This window comes from Myxocyprinus asiaticus, chromosome 24 (genome assembly GCF_019703515.2).
Source record: "Myxocyprinus asiaticus isolate MX2 ecotype Aquarium Trade chromosome 24, UBuf_Myxa_2, whole genome shotgun sequence".
Classification (NCBI taxonomy): domain Eukaryota; kingdom Metazoa; phylum Chordata; class Actinopteri; order Cypriniformes; family Catostomidae; genus Myxocyprinus; species Myxocyprinus asiaticus.
Window position 1 is genome coordinate 41,091,337 of NC_059367.1, and position 15,922 is coordinate 41,107,258.

Consider the following 15,922-nt stretch of genomic DNA (forward strand, 5'->3'; position numbering starts at 1 on the left):
TGACCTCTTGGTCTGTTTAATTCACAAAAGAACCTATGATGAAAGCAAAGATAACTGTAAGTTCCTCACTTTCTTCTTAGTTGCGAGTGTTTGCTAAATCAATATTTTACAATGTGAATGCACTTTTATTGCTGTACGCATATATGTTAAAAGCTTCCTATTCTCATTTACTAGCGAGTCTAAAGCCTTCCTTATATGGCGTTTCATGGGCGTGGGTTATGATAATTGTGAATGAACGTGCATGTGCGCTCTATTTACAAAATGTCTGGAATTTACTAATATACACAGGTTGTACTAACATATCTGGGGAATTCGAAGCGTTCGGAAAGTTTTCGGGAAGCTTCATTTTACTCTGAAATTATTCCTAATTCTTTCGTACAAGGACGTAGATTTGGCTTGAACATTGGGGGGGGGGGGTTACAGTGTGATGCAACAGGAACAATCTTCAAAGAAATTGATAGAATGCCTAAAGAAGGTCTGAAATGCTGTAAGATATTACAGATTTAAAAGCTATACGACAGTGTGCGGGCTTTTTCTTAATATAGTGCATTAGTAATGTCTCATAATACACCTTATAATATGTTATAACTTCTCATAAATTATTGTAACCACAATTATAATACATTATAATACTTACATATTCATAGTTATAGTTTAGAGTAACACAATCAACATCCAGTTTTATCAGCATAAGTTATAATGTATTATATATACAATATTTGTAATATATATATAATAGGTATGCTTTAAGTAAAGTGTCAAAAGCTATTTCTTCTTATAAACATCCTTAAGCTATTTTAAGTGGTTATAAGACATTACAAGTCTTGCTGGAAGTTATATACATTACACATGTTCAAAATACAAAATAACACACATTAAATGTAAATTTAGAGAGATTATGAAAAACACTTGTAAAGCTACAAGGTTAAAATACATTAGAAACTCAGATAAATCAGAAATAAAATATGTATGTTGATCACACATGTAGCCAGTATTCTTAGGTGTAAACACACCCAATAAAAAAATAAAAATAAAAAAAAAATTCATACTGATTCTATGCTGGACTCTTTAATAAACTTGTTTGTGCATCTTATTTGCACATACTTATTTTATAAATAACTTCCATTATATAAGTTTGATTGTATTGTATTGAATGTTACAAGTTTATGTTATGGCTGTTTATTAGAAGATATTGTTTTATAAAGCAGGCAAAAACCACTTATAATATGATCACGCAATAAAGCTTTTTGATTGTTTACACTATACATCACTTATACGATTAACTTCATTAACTTCTGCTGTGTTAAAATTGGATGTTGCTTGTGTTATAATGCATTATACTCTAAAGTATAACTACGAATAGGGGACATCTTATAATGTATTATAACTATAGTTATAATTATTTATGAGAAGTTATAACTTATTATAAGGTGTATTGTGCGACATCAAGGATGCAGTATAATGCATGTATAATGCCTTTACAATTCATTTTATATATGGGCTTCATAGAATGTTACTGAAACGTGTGTAAAAAAAAAAGCTTTTTTCTCTCTCGGTTTTTATTTACGGTTAATTTCACTCATTTAATTTTTTTTTTCATTACTTATTTACTTTTACTTCTATTAAAATGTAATTATGTCTTTCGCATGATTTATACGTGGTCGGGAGCAGGTGTAAATTTTGTTCGTACCGACTAATGTTTTGAAAATACAAAAACTTTCATAAATCCGAAAATTTACGTCAGACCGGCTTTACGAACGTTTTACACAAAAAATGGTTCTGCTTGTGTTTTATGAATGAGGCCCTATGTGTTCATTTTTTACTAATTTTCTTTTCTCAGGTCAAGCATTAGTACAAGGCCTAACAAGTGTGCAAAAAAGCAAAGCAAAAAAGTAAAAAGAAAAGTAAATAATAATTTTTATAATTTTAAAAGAATGTTTGTCCATTGATGTCATGTCTTTGGTGTTATCAATGTTAAAAACATGTATTTTAAAAATACAAAAAGTTGCAAAAAAGAACTTTCAAGGTCAACGTTTAGAAATGCTGCTCAAATGTATACATCGTTTTATTCCCCCACCACGTTGAAGAAGTTATTAATTTACATTTTAACTCAAATTTTTTCACATGTATGTGATATGTCATTGGTTTTACATTGTTTAATGTTCATGTGAAAGATTTTTTTTATTGGAAAAAAGTTATTTAATGGTGTGATTTATTGATTTTATTCCAATCTGTGGTGTATTTTTTTGTAATGCTATTGAGACCATCTTAGAAAATTAATCTTTTAAAAGAATTTGTCACTGGTGTTAAAACACTTTTCGTTCGTGAAACAAAATAAAATAAAGATCTTTTAAATGTGAAATGTGGCATTGTACAAGTGAATACTGTATGCATCCTGCATTCCAAAATCAGCCATTTGTGTCTTGGAGTCTTTTCTCTATCAGTAGTAGCTGTTTAAAAAGTACATGCAAATTTTTTTGTAATCTGAAATGTATCCTCCACTCTACCATCAGTATCACAGCACACACTGAAAAACACTGCTAAGACAGTGTCAACATTCAGGGTAAGTTAATGTTTATAGATTTATTTATAGCCACATGGGTTTGATTAAGCACATACAACATCACTGTGACCTAAACTGTTAGTGCTGTCTCAGAGATACTAACATAACACAACCATGGTGTAACAGGGTTTAAAATGGGCAAGGAGGAGGCGGGAACTGGACAAACCATCAAAATAATGTTTAATGTTTAACAGCAGCTGCGTGTGGCTCTCTCCCGAACTGCCACATCCAGCTCGGCCTTATACCTCTCCTCGGCTGATTAGCCTGTTTGGGGGCAGGCCGTGCGCAATCATGTCCCGGACCCGCCCTCCTCCTCGTCACACTCCTCCCTCCTTTGCCTCAGGCCGGGGAACCCCCGGCATGACGTACCCCCCCCCTTTTCGAGGGGGGGAGTTGCCCTTCCTGCAGGCTTTACCTGCCTTTCGAGACCTGGGAGGGAGACAAGGGGAGGGAAAAGAGGAGAGGGAAAGAGCAAGGTGGAGCAACAGTGAGAGAGAGAGAAAGAAAGAGAGAGAGAGAGAAAATTGCTCACCGGTTCCCAGACACGCAGTCGCCTGGTCCTCGACCACTCCTCCACCCTCTGGCAGACAACAGCTGCTCCTCCCCGGGCAGACCGGAGTGAGTCCTCTGACTCCTGGCAGATGGAACACCCCTCCGCGTTCTTATAGTCATAAGGAATACTACATACCTGAGAAACAGTTAAGGCTGCACCTGAAGAACTGCAGAACTCACAGCATGAGGTGCAGCAACGTTGAGCTTGTAAAACCGAGTGAAAGTGCATGGAGAAGCCCAGGTGACAGCAGCACAGATATCTGCCAAGGAGACTCCTCTAAAAGCATCCCATGAAGAAGAAATGGCTCTATTGGAATGACAGGACAACCCTTTATGCTACAGTCTCTGGGCCTCTTTGTAAGCCAGAGTGATTGCTTCCATTATCCAGTGTGACAACCTCTGTTTTGACATGGGGGCACCTTTCCTCGCACCACCGTATCAAACAAGAAGCTGATATGACTGAAATGAGTGGTAGCCCCCACATAATGCCTTAAGGCATGTACTGGACACAAGAAAAGAGCCCTCGAATCCTCTGGTTCGAAGGAAGGCTGAAAAGCAGCCAGGTCAATGGACAGATTTATAAATTGAGGAATGAGAACCTTCGGAAAAAAACATGGACTGGGCCGAAGAACCACCCCGAAATCCTCTGGCAACCATCGCAAGCACAATTCACTAACAGATAGTGCATGTAACTCACTAACATGTTTAGCAGAAGCAATAGCCAGCAAAAAAGCGGTCTTCAAGGACACCTATTTAAGATCAGCACTCTGTAAATGTTCAAATGGGGAGGAGCACAAAAATGTAAGCACAAGTGGCAAATCCCACACAGGAAATGGGGATTGTGAGCTGGCCTCAGACGTTTCGCACCTTTCAAAAAACTGCAGACAAGACCATGAGAGCCAAGAGTAGAACCATCAACTGGAGCATGGTATGCAGAAATGGCAGCAACATACACTTTCAGTGTGGAGGCTGCCTTGCAATCATCCAAAAGATGTTGGAGAAAACTCAAAACCCTTGCAACATCACACTTCCCAGGATCAACCCCACGCTTCTTGCACCATGTAGAGAAAAGGTTCCAACATGCAGCATAGAGCTGCTATGTGAAAGCATCCCTGGGATTAGAAATAGTGTGAATAACTGCCAGATCACAGTTCTCTAAAAGAGGGTTGAACTCAGAGTCTACACCCAAAGCTGCAGGCGAGCTGGATCTGGGTGCCAAACACAGCCTCCCATCTGAGAGGGGAGGTCCCTCCTGAGTGGAAGCTGCCATGGAGTGCCCGCCAAGAGCTTCAGAAGCAGAGGAAACCAAGGCCTGGCCAGCTACCTTGGTGCCACCAGAAGAACCCAGTGTTATGATATGACGAACCTGTGCAACATTACCCACAATAGTGGAACAGGGGGAAATGCATATAGTAGGCAATTCGGCCATTCGTGAGACAGTGCTTCCTGAACCAAGGGGCTGGATGCTTCTGTCCTTGCGAACCATAAACGACAGTGAGTGGTCCTCTCTGACGCAAAAATATCCACCTCTGCCCTTTCGAACCCATCGCATCTGCTATCTGATTGTCTGACCCTGGAAAATGAATCTATCTCAGTGAGGCCAGTCATGGCAGGGACCATGTGAGAATCTTGTGAGTGAGTTTCAGGGACCTGCGGGACTTCGTACCCCCCCTGATGGTTCAGGTGGAACACTGTCGAAATGTGGTCTGACCGAACAAGTACATGATGGCCTGCCAGAACTGGCAAAAAGTACTATAAGGCCAGGTACACAACACGTAGCTCCAGAAAAGTAAAATGGCACCTGGATTGAGCTGGTTTCCAGCGACCGCAAATGCCTCGCTGGTTCCACATCGCCCCCATCCCATGAGGAAGGTGTTGGTCATAATTACTTTCTGGCGAGAGGGAATGACACCTAGTGGCACCCCCACTGTCAGGAATTCCAACTGACTCCAGCATCTCAGTACACATATGCAATGGTGAGAAATAACAATCAACCAATGACGATGTCTGGTAGGATTCAGCACTATAAACTGTTGTTCCACCTCTGAAGTGGTCTGAGGTGGAGTAAACCCAACAGAATTACTGCTGTGGCAGCAGTTAACATCCCCATCAGCCGCAGGAACATTCCGTACTGTAGTGACGCTCCAGGATGGAAATGAGTCAGAAGTTGCAGGATGCTGGTCGTTCTCATATGAGACAGAGTTGCGGTCATTGCAAGAGAATTCAGAGTTATTCTTAAAAACGTTGTGGATTGTACTGGAACCAGGCAGCTCTTTGACTTGTTCACAGAGAGGCCCAATCTCTGCACATGTTCTAGAAGCAGTCTGGAGTCGCACATCGCTTTTGCTTTGTGGGGGCGCAAAGCAGCCAGTCGTCCAAATAAGGCAAAATTCATATTCCTCTTGACCATAGAGGACACAGTGTTGCACTTATGCCTGAAATGTTTCTCATGATCTTAAAAACCTTTTGATCTGAAGGTGTATGCTTAAGTGTTTGAAATTAGTTTTGTAGACAAAAATATAATTGTGCCAACATATTAATTTATTTAATTACAAAACTAACATTTTATTAAAAAAAAATTTTTTTTTTAAAATGGATGACTTGGACCAAATAATTAAGAAAAGCAGCCACTAAGTGCCCAGCATATAGATGGGAACTCCTTCAATACTGTTTAAAAAGCATCCCAGGGTGATACCTCAAGAAGTTGGTTGAGAAAATGCCAAGAGTACATTTCTTCAAAATCTAGGCAAAGTGTGGCCACTTTGAAGATGCTAAAATATAACGTAGTTTTGATTTATTTTGGATTTTTTTAGTCACAACATAATTTCCATATTTCCATTTCTATTATTCCATAGTTGTGATGAATTTACTATTATTCTAAAATGTGAAAAAAATAAATAAAGAATGAGAGTAATGTTGCTACTGCTGCTGGCACAGGCAATGATGAAGACGATGACGATGATGAAGTGTAGAGAACCCAAGTGCAGTTTATTTACAAACATGATAACCCATAACCCTAACTACAAACGTGAAACATAAAACATAAACATGAACTTGACTATAACATGACTTGACTATAAACAACATTACTATGCACATACACCTTCAGTACTTGACAAGGGACAATGGAAAACATGGGGGCTTAAATACAAGACATGAGAGAACATAAACCAATGAACAAACAGAACTCTAACAAGATAATTAAATAATAAACCAATGAAAAGATGACACATGAACATAGAGGGAAAACATGAAATCACATGACAAGGGAAACAGGAACTAAACATTTCAAAATAAAAGACAAGAATCAACAAAATACACATGACATATCCCCCCCACTAAAGGGCAGCTCCCGACGCCCCAACACATAAATAAAACACGTAAAAACATGACATAAATTCAAAGTTCTGTAGGGAGCTGGGGGTGGGGTGTGTCTTGAGGCGTGGTGAGAAAGGGCGAGGGGCATGGGACCAGGGCAGGGTCCGTGGGGGGTGGAGCCATAAGAGGCTCGAGGGGCGGAGCCATGGAACTTGATGTCTGGAGAGTAGCCGAAGACTCAAAGGGCCAGGGCGGAGCCGATGGCAGGGAGGACCAAGGTGGCGCTGGCGGCTCAGAGGAGCAAGGCGGAGCTGGGGGATCGGAAGACTGAGGTGGAGCTGGTGGGACTGAGGACCAAGGTGGAGCCGTAGGGAAGGAGGTCCCCGGTGGAGCTGATAGATCGGAGGGACAAGGCTCAGCCAGAGGATCGGAGAGCCAAAGCGGAGCCAGGTGACCGACAGACCAAGGAGGAGCCGGAGGGACGAGGGACCCCAGCAAAGCCGACAGGCTGAAGGACCGCAGTGGAGCCGAGGGAATGCAGAGCTAAGGCAAAGTCGACGGACCGACAGGCCAAGGCGAAATCCAGGGCTCGGAGGGTCCACGCGGGGTCGGAGGGCCGAAAGTTCCCCTTGCCTGCTCAGGAGAACTAAGGGTGGGTATAAGGGTGGGAACCATCTCCAGGTCCAACTGCTCAGGTGTGGCTGTGACGTGGCATGGACCAGGCTGAGGTGTTGCTGTGACGTGGCATGGAGCAGGCTGAGTCGTTGCTGTGATGTGGCATGGAGCAGGCTGAGGCATTGCTGTGACATGGCATGGAGCAAAAGATGCCGCTAGTTCAGCGACCATGACTAGGAACTCTGGTTTGGTGGCCATGATGTGAAACTCTGGCTTTGCAGCCATGATGTGGAACTCTGGCTCGGCGGCGGCCATGTCGTGGAACTCTGGCTCGGCATCCGCTTCCCCCACAGTGAACGTGGAACCAATGATCTGTAGGGCGAGGTCGATATATTGAGCCAGGCTGACGGAACTGCGACCGTCAGGCATCAAGGAGGAGATCGGCTCACTCAGACCAAAGCAAAAAATATCTTTGAGGGCAACCTCATTAAAGTTCACCTGGCTGGCCAAAGCGCAAAAGTCCTCTACATACTCCTCCAGGGGACAATTCCCCAGACGTAGCCGTATGAGTCTAACTGCTGGGTTCATAGTGGGTCAAGTATTCTGTAACGTTGCTGGCACTGGCAATGATGAAGATGATGACGATGACGAAGTGTAGAGAACCCAAGTGCAGTTTATTTACAAACGTGATAACCTATTACCCTAACTACAAATGTGAAACATAAAACATAAACATGAACTTGACTATAACATGACTTGACTATAAACAACGTTACTATGCACATACACATTCAATACTTGACAAGGGACAATGGAAAACATGAGGGCTTAAATACAAGACATGGGAGAACATAAACCAATGAACAAACAGAACTCTAATAAGATAATTAAACAATAAACCAATGAAAAGATGACACATGAACATGGAGGGAAAACATGAAATCACATGACAAGGGAAACAGGAACTAAACATTTCAAAATAAAAGACATGAATCAACAAAATACACATGACGATGAGTAAGTGACCCTAAACTTTTGAATGGTAGTGTAAATTCAGACGTCTCATATCGAGAACAGGACAGAAACCGGTGTCCTTCTTCGGAACCAGAAAATAGGATGAATAGAACGTCCCTTTTAACGAGGGGATGAACCTTTTCTATGGCCTTCTATAACAATGAAAGAAATTCCTGAGAGAGAGCCATGGAATAAACTGTATCCCTGACAATCGTAGGGATAATTCTTGAAAATCTAGGGGGCCAGCGACAGAACTGTAGGGTATACCCCCTGCTCATAGTAGATAGGACCCGTTGATCCGATGTTTTGTCCCTCCAGTATTCCAGTTGATGCACTGAAAAAACGGCCGGCCGCCGACCAGAGAAACTCAGGTATTTTGGGTGTGACCTTTGGTGGCAGTGGAAGGACACTGATGTAGTCTCCCCAGAGGCTGTCAGTGCGGTGGTCGAAAACTTCGAGTATCCTCCACAGCACGAGGTCTCTGAGTGGTTTGTGGCTGTGGGGTAGTGTGTTGCCGAAAGCACTTGTTCCGGCACCGTGTAGAAATGTTTTGCAATCCTCAGGCAGTTTCGCCTGGGCAAGCCACACTTGGCGGCGTGCTGTTTGGAGCGTAGAGGTAAGTGCACCCAGCTTGTGAGTCACATGGCCCATTGCCAAAAGAGCTGTTTGCATGAACTGGGAAATGGAGGGGGCGATATTCGCTGTCTCCAATGTACTGGTGGTGGCGAGTAGAAACTGGCAGATAGTATTTTCTGCACATGTTATGTAGGTGGCAGACTCGTATGCCTTTTTCAAAAGTGTATCTGTGCGTCCACATTGTGTACAAGGGCAATGCACATTACCCCACAGAGCCTCGTCAGGAGACACAACCATGACTGCAACAGGTTGCTCTATTTCCGGTGCATGACCCACCCCGATGGAATCTGCTTTAGCCATGGATGCAAGCATATGGGCCATCCTCGATCGGCGCTTAGGTGCACTGGGACATGCGAGGGTGACTGAAAATTCTGCCACAAATTCCTTACATGGTGGCATGCCAAAGAAAGTTGTTGTTGACGACTATCTAAAGAAGACACTGGATTTGGTGGATTGGGCAGATGGGCTATCAAGCCCCAGATGAGCAATGGCCATTTGGAGCACATTCAAAATATAATCAGAAGTGTTGGAGCATTACCTGAAGACTGAACAGAATCCCCACTAGAGCCACCAGCTACCAGAAAACCAGTAAAAACGTCCTGGGGGAAGGTTGCACAACATCATCATTCAACTCCCCTGTTCATGAAAATGGGAGTTGGAAGTACTCGTAGAGAGAATATCCATGTCTGAATGATGTGCGAGATAAGAAGAGTCAAGCGGTTCCTCCCCAATTCCTGGATTTGAAATGTCCTCTTCCTCTTGTGTCACGGATCCAATTTGGCAAGACGAAGCCATCTCTCTGACAGAGGCAAAAGGCTACAGTGCAGACACGAGACAGTGAGAGCATCTCCCAGATGCTGAATTCCCAAACAGGACGGGAAAACATCGTGTCCATCATTGGGGAGAAGCGCTTGTGGACACAATATACAGGTCGGCGGAAAACCGGTAGCAATAGCGTTGTGAGCCATGATCCCATCGGTAATGAACACCTTCGGATTGGACCAAAAGGCTATAAATAGAGAAGCGACAAATGACGGGGAACTGTTGGGTTGATATAAACACAATATCCAATAACTGGCCATTGGATATTACCGTAAGACACAGTGTATCAAAGTTTGGCAAAAACACAACAAAAAAAACCTGACTATCAGCGCGGTTAACACCAGCCACCAGATAGCACTGTGAGGCACAAAGTGTTACCAACAAACAGAAAGATGTAAAAAAATTCAAAAGACAAAAACAATTCAATAATGAAAATACAATCCGTCAAATGGTGGAAAGCGCGCTGTCACAGCTTGCGAGGACGATACTTCGCTGCTCTAGTAAGATGCACTTGATGGTGCGAATAGCCTCTGGAGAAAACTACCTATCTCTAACAGACGAGAAAGCGAAAGAGGCGGAGTGCTGAGCTATTATGGTGTATAATCCTCCGAGCTCAGCCCACGTCACCACATGAATTTGTTGGTATATTTTCTTGACCTATCTGGCTGACACAGCGATAATCCACAAGTGTTTTACACTGCCTCTGGCAGTCATCCGGAATTCACAGAATCACAGTTACATATGTAACTAGCATTGCACATGATTACCTGCACCTGATCTCTATTCCCTATTGCCTTCTTAAGCTCCTCTTATGTGCTGTCCTGTGCCAGAATGTCTTGAGTTGTTCACCAGCAATCAGCCTCCTCCAGTCTAGTTGTTCAGTCTGTTTATTGTTTTCTGTCAGTCTGTTTGGTTCTCAGGTCCATCACCTGGTTATCGACCTGTTTCACCCTAGCCCTCGACTGTTTTGTCTACCTTCTCTGGATTACTTGCCTGTATTTTTTACTCTGCCTACCTATGAATTAAGACCACCCTTGGCTCTTCCTAGGACTGTTTTGTTCTGATCCCCATGCTTTTATGCTGATCCTGGGCTGGTTAGCCCTGTCTGGGAGTCATTGTGTTTCTGAGTTTGCCTTTCCTAGGCCAAGTTCACACAGCAGCAGAATACGGTTGTCAGACCTGTTTTGAATGCTTAGTAAGGTTGCGTTCACACACAGGATGGTTATTTACGAGTGTGACAACCGTATTCTATAACCGAACTGACAGCCACAAATTTTCAGGTCTCACAACCACATTCTCTTCAAACCTGTGCTGTGTGAACGGAACCGCACTGGACAACTAGTTGTTAGTCACGTCATATAATGTTAAAGCCACACTGCACTGTACACGCACGCGTCTTGTGTTAATCATGAGGGGGTTTGTTAACTCTCAGAGACAGAGATATGAGCTGTGTATCATCCGAAGATCAACCACTGTCTTTCCCTGAGCCACGCAACAAATGCTGCACTCTTAACTCGGTTAAAAAGCATTCAAAGCTGCTGTCGGTTAATTATGATCTGATGAATGAACTCGCGTCTCATGTAGACTTGTTTATTTAATAACATACCATCAATTGAGACTGTTGTTATGGACGTCGCCATCTTTGATATTTACTTTAGTAACTGTCACTATGGTTACAATTGTTAGAATACATGCTTGACTTTGGTTGTTCACTCATACAGACAGTATTCAAGCCGCTACTGTAAGCTGTTGAATGAACAGGACAGTTCAAGACTCACACCTGTAAGTAAATGTGGTTGTCAATGCCAAATACTGACTGTGTGAATGTAGCCCTAGTTTTTTTGCATTGTGCTCAATAAAGTGTGACTCTAACTGTTCTTTGTACTGTCCTCTCCCCTACACACACCTCGTTATGATGGTGAGTATTCTTTTGTGTCGAGCCTTTCTTGCACAATGCTGGCTAAAAAGATGAGTCTTTAGTCTAGACCTTAACTGAGCAAGGAGTTAATAATATTAAGAAGAGGTTCTGAGATTACAGGGAATACCTATTTTAAGAGCTTAGTTGGTATTGGATCTAACAAACATGTTGTGGCTTTTGATGTGTAATGTGTATTTATTATATGTTTCTCTGTTGAATGTTTTATGTTTCATTTCTGTCCAGTGTCCTTGAGCTTTGGAAAAGGGGTATACAAAATAAGCTTATTATTATTATTATTATTATTATTATTATTAATCATATTCATCTACAGACACACAAATCTAGTTTTAAAAGTGACTGATAGCTCTACTGGTGGAATCCCCAAACTGCAAATGCAGGAACTGATTTTAGACTTTGTGGTGAGTTACACTACTTCATCAACATACATGTATTAATTTAGCAGATGATACAATACACCCATAGTTTGCAAGCATACACCCACAGATAGCGCAAACACTCCCACCCACACCCACTTGTGCTTTGTGCTGGCACAAAAATTGCGCTTAGAATTAGCGATCTCATGAAAATTGCATAAGATGTAGCGCACGGTCATTGTGCGTTGAGTAGCGCGGTCACGGAAATAGAGCCCTGGGTGTTTCCTAAATCCTAAAATCAAATATACATGAGGAGTGGGATCATATTTACATATAATGGCAATTAATCTACAATAATGGAACCCAAACCCCAAAGCGTAGCTATAAACTGCTTAAAGGGGTCATGACATGCCTTTTTATTATTATTTTTAAATGTTCCTGAAGGTTCACTTATAATATTAGAAAAGTTTTTTGAACAAAAACAGTCATATATTCATGAAACATGATACTTTTCCATCCTCATTCTGACCCTCTGTCAGAAACATTCAGTTTTTGTGCTGCTTCTCCTTTAAGACTTGACAGTAAACACCCACTGTTATGATTGTCTCTCTGCCCTTGACTGACCTGCTCTCCTCTTGCCATGTCACCGCTCACCACTACTGGGCGGGTTATGAAAGTGATTAAAGGTAAAGTAGGTGTTGATGTGTTGTTGTGGAGGCAGTTAGATGCATATGTCTACCACACTGCTACATCGTAATGTGGAGGAAGTAGAGAATGACTTGTTTTGGCATCTTGGTTTCAACAAAACTATTTTTGCAGTGAGGAGGTAGTTTTGAGTTCTGAAACTTACAGTATGTTTTTATAGTACAATGACGTCTTATATGTCAAAAATCAAGGAAAATGTGATTCCTAATGTAATGACCCCTTTTAATGCCCAGATATACTTCATACGAAATCGAAGAACGAATGGGTATGGCGTCATTTAGAACAAAATCTGGCCAAAAAGGTGTTTTTGCATTTGTTTTGGTGGTTCATTTAATCTCGCCTGGACGAACTTTTAGGAAAACTTCTAACCGGCTGCTTCTACTGCCATTGGACCACATCATCGGTAGGTGTGACCTAAAGCTCCACCTACTACTTTGTTTACGTTTTTCAGTCAGTATTCATTATGAACACGCCGGCGCACAAGACCATGTCTTGATTTTTTTGTTTGTTTGTTTGTTTAATTAGTCTACAAAAGGAATCAAATCTACTCAAATACTCTCAAGTGCCCATTCACTCATGTGCCATCTGCTGTGAAAGCCGTTCACACATCTGCCCAAAGTAAGATATGCCTCTTTCACCATTCCTTTGTCTTTATTCTGAATATTAACACTCTTTTATGAACTTGTAGCTTTGCAGTAGTATCAGTGTCAACATAAATTACAATCACAGCGTTTAATCGATGCATATTATGGCCATATAGCGTGTTAGCGCAATAGCGTCATGAATTCAGAATCTAAACAAGACAAATTAAAAATGTTCTACTGCATATATATTACTTAAAAGGTGCACTCAGTAATTCTAATCCAGTACACTTTTTTGTCAGATTCTGCAAATATCTCCTCACAGTCTGCTAGCTATCCATTTTGTGGGTGGGCTGAAAAAAATCTAGTATAAATGAGACAAAAACAGAAATCGGACCAATCCACACATCACTACTCCAGCCAATCAGCAACAGTTGGTGATTCTTGTGCGTGCACAGGATGGGGGGTGGGGGCAGAGTGAGAGGGAATTTCATTAGAAGAATGACGGCAAATCTGGCTGATGCGAACTTTCTAAACTCCAAGGAGGACAAATGGCTGAGAAACGGACAAAGAGAAAAAGGTCAGACGAATATAAACTAAAAAAGAAGGGTTATGATAAGTCGAGGGCTAAGAGCCGCGTCAACATCAGCGAGGCTTTTCAGTGGTGGAGAGACCTCTGAGAGGTAAAAGGCTTGAAGACAGATGCAGAAGTTGGGGGGTGGAGCTTCCAAAGGAGCACTGAAGGGAGGGGTGTGTTTGTTTTGGCAGTTGAGTTCGAAAATCAACAGTGTTTCTCAGGAATCGCTGAGTGCACCTTTAAACCATCGAGTGTTTAAAAAACATATTTTACTGATCTAGAGTGAATTCTACTCATAGAATGAGGCATAAAGTCTTTTTAATGTCATATTAGTTAAGGCTTTACCAAGCATCCTCGTATTTAAATGTACTTTTAAACACCTCCCACAGTGGTGTGACAGATGTCTGAATGTTCGCAAACAGAATACCACTGCTTGGCTATTCAGAACGTATTTTTACCCGTGAACTCAGTATATTCACCATATGTGCCAGAGAAACTAGCACGCAGCCATCTTGAAAATTTTGTCTTTGATCTTCCGGTCTAGCGGTTGCTCTATAGATTTCTATGGTGTTGATGTCTAAATGTAATTATCTAGTGAAGTGGATTTACAGGTTATAGAGATGCCAAACATTATCATTAGCATTTTAAAGTGTTCAGGGGATGTCATAACAATGGAGCGGGGAGCTTTTAAAGCAAGTTTCATTCATAAATCCACTAGATCTTACCTTCACGCTGTGGATGTAATGATATGCACTCATGAAACTCCAAGAGACAACACAAAGGCAATTAAATCTCTGTATTATACTCCCTTTAGCATCTGTATTAGAAACCTCATCACAGAAGTGTTGACTATATTATGCTTAATGCCAAAACAAAATGCAGTGGTATAAATGATATACATTATATAATGTAAAGAGTAAAAACAAATATATATATATATATATATATATATATATATATATATATATATATATATATATATATATATATATATATGCTAAAATAAGATAAAAATAAGTAATCAAATTTTGTGAAAGGGTCCCTTCGAATTGGAACATATTAAGGTCAATTTTGAATTTTACATTTGATTATAACTGCTTAACTGCTTGCTATATTCAGACAACATGAGTTAGTTTCACTTTTCCACAGTGCAGTGTGAGCTTTTTGAATGGAATGTTACAGATTTATTTACAACTTTCATATTTTGAAATAAAAACAGCTTGCGTTGGCCGGGAATCGAACCCGGGTCAACTGCTTGGAAGGCAGCTATGCTAACCACTATACCACCAACGCTCATGTTGAGGAATAAAATCAACATAGAAGAGGTTGGCCGTCTTGTTGAAAGTCTAACGTTTGGATTATTAATATGTGATCCGTATGAAGACAAAGCCTCATTATGTTGGGCTACACGCACAAATTATTATAGATTTAGCCAAATTGTGCATAGTATTTAAGAAGACCCTGTTTGAACTGTTCCGTCTCATTAGCCTCTGCTTTATTATGGGGAATAATTATTACTCTCTTATAATTAAAACGAATGTTAGAGATTTAGGAGTTGTATTTTGAATGCTGTGTATGTGAATAGATTTTTCATAGAAAAGTGAGCAGCTCAAACGCCGAAGGTTTTTTAGCCGTTTAAATAAATCAGTTCAAAGGATTGGTTCCTAACACGCTGCAGGAATCTGTACTCCTTCTGTAGTAATCAAACGACTGTGATTGATCCATTCTTAATAGCGAGGAGAAAAGTAATGGGTACCACGTGATAACACCGTCTGTAAATGGTGTCGTGGTGCAAGGAACAGCAGCCGGTGGAGTTTTTGGTGCCCCCTAGGGATAGATGGTGCCCCCGTCGGGAGTAGGTGCACCACGCAGACTGCGTAATATGTGTATAGGGAGCGACAGTACCGGTCAGTAATACTACACCGAAGATGATTAATACCAAGAAACTGACCATGTATTCTGATTGTCCCTTATCACATCCGTCACAGTTTAAGCAATAAATTATTATTTTTTCCCTTCACCTGTACTTCTTGTCTTTATGACTCAGTGATTGTATTCATACATTGTTGGATCTGTGTAATTTTGTATGTTTTACTGAACCTTAAATTGAACCTGTTTTTCAATAATAAAACAAAATCCACAGTTTTAGCACAATATGTGGACTTTTCAGACAGTCCCTTTCCACCAGTGGTGGATTTAGGCATGGGCGACATGGACAGTTTCCCAGGGCGGCATCTTGTGGGGAGA

General features: G+C 41.3%; 1 non-coding gene across 1 annotated transcript; it reads right to left on the reverse strand.

Moving 5' to 3' along the window:
- Window positions 1-14,896: 14,896 nt before the first annotated feature.
- On the reverse strand, window positions 14,897-14,968 carry trnag-ucc (transfer RNA glycine (anticodon UCC)). The gene has a single exon. It is a non-coding gene; the product is annotated as a tRNA-Gly (tRNA).
- Between the last annotated feature and the right edge of the window lie 954 nt (window positions 14,969-15,922).